The sequence below is a fragment of the Pelodiscus sinensis genome, chromosome 19 (genome assembly GCF_052426305.1).
Source record: "Pelodiscus sinensis isolate ZL-2025 chromosome 19, ASM5242630v1, whole genome shotgun sequence".
Lineage (NCBI taxonomy): Eukaryota > Metazoa > Chordata > Testudines > Trionychidae > Pelodiscus > Pelodiscus sinensis.
In genome coordinates this window covers 18,667,694-18,675,809 of record NC_143070.1, presented here as the reverse complement: position 1 = coordinate 18,675,809, position 8,116 = coordinate 18,667,694, and the positions used below count along the sequence as shown (strand labels likewise).

The window sequence follows — 8,116 nt, the reverse complement described above, 5'->3', positions numbered from 1 at the left end:
TGGACATTCATTTTCACTTAGCATGTGTGTTACAAATTCTTTATACTCAATATAGAGATCATTGGCTAAAATCAGCACTCTCAGCAATTTTCAATTAAAAGGTCCTTTTCAGAGGCCTGTTTTAGGCCAAAGGTTAGTAACAAAATGTTTCTCCAAATTGTGGTATTGCAGGGAATCTTTCTGTAGCATGTTTGTGTAACACACAAAAGCTCCCTGGTTCAAAACCAGGTCAAAATACAGGGTCTTCTCTCATTGTAATTTCCCCTTAGTGCTCTGGTAAGTACAGTTACTTGTGCCTGGGATAAACTCAACTCTGATATCACTTAGGCTATGTCTACACTGCCCTTGAAATAAGATGTGCAATTTATGCTACACAAATGGCATACTTATTTCGAAATTTGGTGCTGTCTACACAGCACCAAATTTCAAAATAAAATGCTATTTTGAGACATCCTTTAACCCTCGTGGAATGAGGGCTACCAGGATGTTGAAATAGTGCATCTGTTATTTCAAAAAATATTTTGAAATAATGGGTGGCTTGTGAAGACACGGGGTAGCTATTTCGGGATAACTCTGGTATCCCGAATAGCTTTGATGTGTAGACATACCCTGAGGGTGGTGACATCAGCTGAGAATGCGCCTTGGTACCAGCCTGGGAAGCAAGATGAGTCAGGCCAGGCACCTGTTGGAGGTTTGTGGCTTGGCCTCCCCTGCCCTCGGAGGCTGGCGTATGGAGGCGGCTCTTCCTGATGCCTCCCTTGTGCAACTAGCACAAGGAAGACATAAGGCAGGAATGGGGCAGAGGCGGAAAGCCAAGTTGAGGGAGGGAGGGGAGAAACTCAGCACCTTAGTGGGACTCAGTGGGGTGAGCAGAGCTCCCCCTTGTTCTGCCAAAGCCTGTGGGGTACAGCTGGCTGAAGGGAGGCAGAGTCCTATGTCTGTCTCAGGGCGTCCCGGAAATGGCTCCTTGCAGCCCAGTAGAAGAAAGGGGTTCTGGGAGAAAGGAAAACAAGCAAAGCTGGGTCCCAGTGGGCATGAGCCAGCGCCCCACTTTGGCTGAGCTGGGTGGCGGATGGTGGGTTTGAGAAGCTCCCTGTCAGCCTCTGTGGCTGCCCCAGGGTGTGATCTGTGGCTTTAGACATGGGAGTGGGGCTGGCTGTGGGCAACAGGGACCCACAAAGCCCCCAGCTGCCCTTGGGATGTTGAAATCTGAGGCAGCCATGCTAAATACGGCCTGTCAGAGACCAGACCCAATGTTAGTATCTGCCCGGGTGTTCTTATCAGAATCTCCTGTGTGTGTCTGTGCAGCCTTTGACTTCGGATTCTGGGTCTGTCTGTCTGTGGTACACAACTTGTGCTGTGTGTCTGGGTCACACTCACAGGCAGTGTGACAATGCTCTGCCTCGCCTGCTTGAGGGCTCCTCCTGCACCATAGAGAAAGCGAGGGACATGGTGTAGGGCTCAGCAGGGTGTGCAGGGGCAGGCCCATGCCCAGAGCTGAGACCGACAACATCCCTCCAGGAAGCACAGCCAGGCTCTCCACAAAGGAGCCAAACAAGGGCTCAGCCTCAGTGGCAAAGGATGTGGACGCAATGGAGAAAGTTCAGCAGTGGGCAACCAAGATGGTGAGGGGGCTGGAGCACATGACTTATGAGGAGAGGCTGAGGGACTTGGGTTTGTTTAGTCTGCAGAAGAGAAGAGTGAGGGGGGATTTGGTAGCAGCCTTCAACTTCTTGAAGGGAGGTTCCAAAGAGGCTGATCTCAACGGTGACAGATGGCAGAACAGGGAGTGATAGTCTCACGTTGCAGTGGGGAGGACTAGGTTGAACGTTAGGAAAAGCTATTTCCCAAGGAGGGTGGTGAACACTGGCGTGGATTCCCTAGGGAGCTGGTGGAGTCTCCATCTGTAGAAGAGGTTAAGTCCCAGCCTGCCCGAGATGATTGAGTTGGGGTTGGACTCTATGAACTCCAGAGGATCCCTTCTAGCCCTATAATCCTACAGGCTTCTGCCAAAGGCTGGTATTGAAGTAGGGACCATTAGATCTTCAATTTAAGGCTCTCCCAACTGAGCTACTTCAGCAGTTTCTAGCCAAGCTCTGGGGCCCCCACTTCTCTTATTTTGCCAGTGGCCCTCCAAGGCAAGATGACTTTTGCCTGCCCCCCTCAGCTTGACTTGCTACTTTGCCCCATTCCTGCCTCCTTTCTCAGGCTGACCCAATGGCTGAAAGGGACTGCAGATGCTGATAGTGGGGAAGATGGGCAACTAGACCCTGGTGGTAAGAGGGTCAAGGGTCCAACCCTCTCTGTGCCACTTGGCCTTGGATCCTGGCCACCCAGCATTCACTCTGATGAGGCGATAATATGTGGAGGGGGAATTTTGACACCTCCCCTCATCTGGGCTGGAATCCCAGCTCCCACAGGGCTCACTGCAAGGGGAAATCCCTGAAGGGACTGAAAAAAACAGTGCTCCAGGTGAGGCTTGAACTCACAACCTCAGCATGTCTGCTTCTGGTACTGCCTTATAAGTACTGTGCGCTGACCCATTGCACCACTGGAGCAGCTGTTTAAGCCTCTTCTGCAAAGTCCTTAGATTGATAAAGTCAAGAACAAAGTGGAATTGCACAAGAGGGGGCAGAAGGCAAAAGCATTGATTCCCAAGGATCTGCAACTCACCAGCATCTCACCAGTAGGTTCCACTGGGAGCTGAACTCAGATTCAAAGTCCTGAGTGCTGCCCATTACACCCTGTGGCCTGTAATCAGTGCTTTCTCTGGGCACCTGTGACTCTTGGCTGGCAGAGATAAATAAGCTATTTGGAAATAGATTTGAAATAAGATACACAATTTGCATAGCACAAATTGCAGATCTTATTTCGAGTTTAGGGTGCAGTGTAGACACACCCTCAGGGTGTGCCTATAATGCACTGAGGGTCAAAACACGATACGCAATTTGAGCTATGTAAATTGCGTATCTCATTTTGAACTTATTTTGAAATAGCTTTGGCATCTACACAGCACCAAATTTCAAAATAACTTGTTATTCTGAAACGTCCCTTACCCGTCATGGAATGAGGTTTATAGGGATGTGGGAATAGTGAGCCCGTTAGATTTCAAAATAAGGGGCTTGCTGTTAAGACACGGGATAGCTATATCAGATACCTCCGTACCCTGAAATAGCACTGCAGTGTCGATGTAGCCTTACAGGCCCACAGGAGGGGGCTGGTTTGAAGCTGAACTTTCAGCTTTCTGCTCTTGGGACTCTCTGTTGAGGTGAGAAGAACCAGGTGGTGGGAGGCACCAGCACTCTAACAATGCACCCTAAGGGGGTGTCTGCAGGGCAAAGGAAACCCAGGCTGAGTAGAGACACGCGCAGAGCCCTTCCCAGGCATCAGGCCAGGATGTAGGCCAGGGACTCTGCACCTCCAGCCTCCTGCCTCCACCTCCTCCCTGCCCTCCTCACAGCCCCACCCCCCAACCTCCTCCCCAGCACTAGGCCAAACTTGCCAGGGCACAGAGGGGCCAGGAGGTTCCCTCTGGGTAATCTCAGCCCTCAGCACAAAGTCAGCTGCAGGCTCACAGCTCTACTGCCCTTCTCCAAGCCTGCCTCCTTCTGCCCCCACTGAAACTTCCCCCTCTCTCTGGCATCTCCTGTGGGCGTCCCGGCTCCAGCTGCCAGCTCCACAGGGCTACAACAGAGACTTTAGTCTGTTCCCAGCACTCCCCACTGCCCCCTTGCTCCGTGACTGGGAGCAACACCACATCCTGCCTGTCCCACAGGCCCTTCCACTGGTTGCCATCTTCCACCCACCCTCTCTCTGGTCCTTACACACAGGCTCTGGCTACATCTGGCTAGTTCTTCACCACATCACTGAGGTATGGCCCCTCCTGTCACAGCTCTCAGTTAAACTCCTCCAGGGTCTCTGCCCCTCACGCTGGGTCACTCCAGTGTTGCTGCCATGAGAATGGGCCCTTGTCTGGCTCTTGTCTGCTCAGGGTTTTTCAGGGGGAAGGTAACTTACATTTCTTACAGGTCCTGTCCTATCACAGTTCATTCCTCCGGGGCTTAGGCTGGGGGGCAAAGGGGCTGAGATACAACAGGACCTGAAAGAAAGTTAGGGGTGGGGTGGGGTGGGGTGCGGAGGGCTCAGAGCTAAGGATTGGGGGAGATGCAGGAGTTAATGCAGGAGGCTGGGGGTTGTATGAGTCAGAGCTGGGCTATACGAGGGGGCTGGAGCAATTGGTCTGAGTTCAATTTCCACTCAACACAACATCTGGCTCAGCTCTTCCACCCCAGCATGTGCTATGCTGCAAAGCAGAGAGAGGAGATGACAGGAGGGGGGCTCACTTGTGGGGCTCTGTGGTGCAATGTTGGACTTCTAAGATGTGGTGGTCTCTGTGAGCTATGCCAGTTAGTCAAAGGTTGTGGGTTCAAATCCCACCAGAGCCACTTTAGCTGCTCGCTGATGACCAGGCCAGTTTTCACACATGAGCCAGCCCTTGAATGTGACCACAGGGGCCCAGAACAAGGGAAGAGAGACAGGGCTGAATACCAGGGGCTACAACTCTCTGTGTAACAGCCAGGCCTGCTTGCACCTTCCACACATGCAAGGAAGTGAAAATGGGACTCAGATAAAGGAAGTCCAGCTGCCTTCTGGGGCTGCTCCTTCCCAGAAGTGTTATAGTAAAAAATGCCACTGCCACTTTGCCACCACCTCTACCCCTCTCTGACATTCATGGATGTTCTTTTTTGCTCCCCTGTTCCCATTTCCTATCTCACACCTTTCCTGTCCCCTTGCCCAGAGGGAGCCAATTCTGACGGTGTATTTCTAATCCAGCCTAATTTGCTTCTCCCAGACAGATGATGACAAAGGTGAGAGGTGGCACAAAAAGATACCCCCCCCCCCCGCACACTTTGCTACGGCTCACTATTCTCACCCTCTGACCAGGGCTCACTGGTTGGGCTGGGTTGGTCCCTGCTCCCACACCTTGCTGAGCTTTTGGACTCTCCACTTCAAATGGGGACACAAAAAATAGTGTACAAAATTTAAAAATATTGTAATTTGTAACAAGGTACATGTGATGTAGTGAGGATTGTGTTCACTGTCTGCTTTGTTATGCTTCATGTGTTTCCTACTGTCCTGTACTATTCTGTGGACAGGTTTACATATCTCGGCAGCACTCTATCGAAGGCAGCCAACATCGACAAGGAGGTGAATACTAGAATTGCCAGAGCCAGTGCAGCTTTTGGAAGGCTTCAACTTAATGTTTGGAATCGAAGAGGCATTAAGACTGAGACCAAGCTAAAAGTCTACTTGGCGGTCGTCTTGCCCACCCTCCTCTATGCTTGTGAGACCTGGACTATATATAGTTGTCATGCGAAAAAGCTGAATCACTTCCACCTGAACTGTCTACGGAAACTGCTGAAGATAAGATGGCAGTATAAAGTTCTAGATACTGATGTTCTTCTACAGGCTAATATAACAAGCATCCACACCATGCTTTGCAAGGTACAACTCAGATGGGCTGGCCATGTTGTGCGCATGTCTGATGATCGATTGCCCAAGAAGATGCTCTATGGTGAATTACAACACGGCAAGCGATCTCTTGGAGGTCAAAAGAAGAGATTCAAAGACACCCTTAAGGCCTCCCTTAATAACTGTATCATAGATCCTGGAAATTGGGAGAGTATTGCTGATGATCGTTCCACTTTGCGCAGACGAATACATGATGGTGCAATAGCCCATGAACAAAAGAGACTGCGTTATGCTGCAGAGAAACATCTTCTTCACAAGTTCAGAGCTGGTATCTTCTCTTCTTCCGGTCGGCAGTCCGATCTTCCATGTCCCACTGTGACCGTCAATTTCGGGCTCGGATTGGACTAATCAGCCATCTCCGAACCCACCCCCAACTAAACTGATGACACTGGGTGGTCCTCATTGACCTCGATGGATGAACAACACTGTTCTGTGGTAACCCCATGTGTGTGCCTCAGTTTCCCTGGGCACTGCACTGATACCCGGCTGGGGATGGGAAAGTTTGGTGTGCTCTCACTGAAGCTCCCACCGGTCTCCCCATCTTAGCATGTAAGCATCTTAGCATCTTAGCATAGAATCATAGAGCTGGAAGAGACCTCAGAAGGTTATCAAGTCCAGCCCCCAGCCCAAGGCAGGACCAATCCCAACTAAATCAACCCAGCCAGGGCTTTGTCAAGCTGAGACTTATACATCTCTAGGGATGGAGATTCCCCCACCTCCCTAGGGAACCCATTCCAGTGCTTCACCAGCCTCCTAGTGAAATAGTTTTTCCTAATATCCAACCTAGACCTCCCCCACTGTGACTTGAGACCATTGCTCCCTGTTCTGCTATCCATCACTACTATGAACAGCCTTTCTCCAGCCTCTTTGGAACCTCCCTTCAAGAAGTTGAAGGCTGTTAACAAATCCCCCCTCACTCTTCTTTACTGCAGACTAAACAAACCCAAATCCCTCAGCTTCTCCTTGTATGTCATGTGCTCTAGCCCCCTAATCACTGTGGTCGCCCTCCACTGGACCCTCTCCAATGGGTCCCACATGGAGCTTGGTGGCACCCTGGCTGAGCACCATGGCCAGCTGGCCGGGCAGCCGCTTTTCTTCGCTCCAGCCCGGCTGCCCTGCGGTCAGTCCAGAGGGAGCGCAGGTCAGAGGCTTTCCTCCGTGGCTGGTGTAGGGAACTCCCTGCCCCCAATCTTGTTCCCTCTCCTCTGCCCTAAACTTGTGCCCCACCATCCTGGTCCCCTGTTCCCTCTCCCTTGTCCCCCCCCCCGACCCTGCTGCAGAAACCTGCCCCCCCCTGCAGAAACTTGTCTGCCGGCACCCTGCCCCCCCTGCAGAAACCAGTTCCTTCTGGCACCCTGTCTCCTACTACAGAAACCTGTCCCCCTGCTCCCCTCTGCAGAAACCTGTCCCCCCGAGCACCCTGTCCCCTGCTGTAGAAACCTGTCCTGGCACCCTGCCCCCTCTCCCCTGCCCTCACTGGCACCTTGTTCCCTGCTCCAGAACCCACAGCACCCCTCCCCAGTACTGTGTCCCCTGCTCCCAAATGTCTTTTCTATGGGTCAGTGACCCCTGACTCAAGGCAGGTTCCCTGCCATTCTCATAAATAAAGACAATGCAGAAACTTTTTGTGTTTAACATAGTATTCTATTTAAAAATGAAGCCTGGCCAACAAACCCCCAATTGGGGCCAAGCCCCCATCTGGCCACAACCACTCCTGCATTCCTCCTTCCCCAGACCCTAGATCTGAGCCTATCAAACACTGGAACCTCAGCCCCTCATATACCCCAACCCAAATTCCTGCACCCTCACATCCACAAGCCTGTGGCTTGCTTAGTATCACAACACTGCCCAGCCTGGAGCCCCCTCCCTGAGCCAGTGTCCCCTTCTCCACCTCCTCCTGCATCCAGATTTCCTCCCAGAGCTTGCACCTCTCACCCCTTCCCACACCCAAATCCCTCATTCCCACCCCAGAGCCTACACATCCTGTCTCAACACAGCAAGGGTCCAGCTAGACTGCAGGAGTTTTTCAGGATTCTGGGGATATCCCAAAAAAACCTCTTCTGCATCCAGGGTTGCGTTTGTTCTTCCGCTTCTTTAGTGGAAGAGCAAACAGGCTCTTTTGGTCAGCCCTATATTCCTCTTTCCACAAGGAATAAGGTGGCTTCCAAAAGAAGGGTTTTTTTTTCTGACATTTGGTCCAGTGTAGACAGGCCAAATGTTGGAAAAACCTCTTCCTACAGAAGAATAAAAAAAATAAGCAGCAGTATAAGGATTGGGGATAGCAAGTGATGGCGAGAAGGAGAATAGAGAGGGCGGGGCTTCAAGGAAGGGGCGGGGCGGTAGATCTTGGCTTGGTCTATCATTTAAAAAGTGATCTTGGGTGTAAAAAGGTTGGAGACCACTGTCCTAATGCAACCTAATATGCCATTAGCCTTCTTGGCTACAAGGGCACACTGTTGACTCATATCCAGCTTCTCATCCACTGTAACCCCCAGGTCCTTTTCTGAAGAACTGCTACTTAGCCAGTTGGTCCCCAGCCTGTAACAATGCTTGGGATTCTTCTGTCCCAAGTGCAGGACTCTAC

General features: G+C 51.4%; 1 non-coding gene across 1 annotated transcript; it reads right to left on the bottom strand.

Annotated features, from left to right (window-relative positions):
• Positions 1 to 2,464: 2,464 nt before the first annotated feature.
• Positions 2,465 to 2,558, bottom strand: TRNAI-UAU (transfer RNA isoleucine (anticodon UAU)). Its single transcript has 2 exons — positions 2,521 to 2,558; positions 2,465 to 2,500 (listed from the first exon to the last, which is right to left on the bottom strand). It is a non-coding gene; the product is annotated as a tRNA-Ile (tRNA).
• Positions 2,559 to 8,116: the final 5,558 nt, after the last annotated feature.